Below are 567 nucleotides of genomic sequence, written 5' to 3' on the forward strand. Positions count from 1 at the left end.
GCAGCGGCGCGGCCGCACGGCCGGCGTCACCGCGGCCCGAGGGAGGGCTGGGAAGCAGCGGTTGCCAGGCGACGGCAGCCCCGCCCTTTACCCGTCGCTCTCTCTCTCCCTCCCCACGTCAGCGCCGTTTCCCTCCCGCCCGGGCGGGGTGGGGCAGCCGGGCGCCCTGACGGACAGTTGCCACAGCGACGAGCTCGCCCCGCCGCCATTTTGTCGGTTCGCCTTTTTTTTTTTCCTTTTTTCAAAAAAAAACCGATTTAAAAAAACCAACAAACCAAAACCCTTTCCCGCCCGAACCATGGCGGCGGTTTTCTTTTAATTAATTTATTTTTATTTATTTATTTCCCCTTCCCCGCTTCCCCTCCGAAAGACGAGAAATCCAAAGAACACCCTCAAAATAAAAATATATATACATATATATCCGAAAAGGGCAGTAATTCGTCCCCGAGGGTCCGCCGGAGGTTCGCCCCGCGCTGCGGTGCGCTGCGATGGAGCGGTGCCGGCGCAGAGCCGCTCCGGGAGGGAGGAGAAGGAGGAGCGGGCGGGGTGGGAGGAGGTAGAGGCTGG

This window comes from Numida meleagris, chromosome 1 (assembly GCF_002078875.1).
Source record: "Numida meleagris isolate 19003 breed g44 Domestic line chromosome 1, NumMel1.0, whole genome shotgun sequence".
NCBI classification, from domain to species: domain Eukaryota; kingdom Metazoa; phylum Chordata; class Aves; order Galliformes; family Numididae; genus Numida; species Numida meleagris.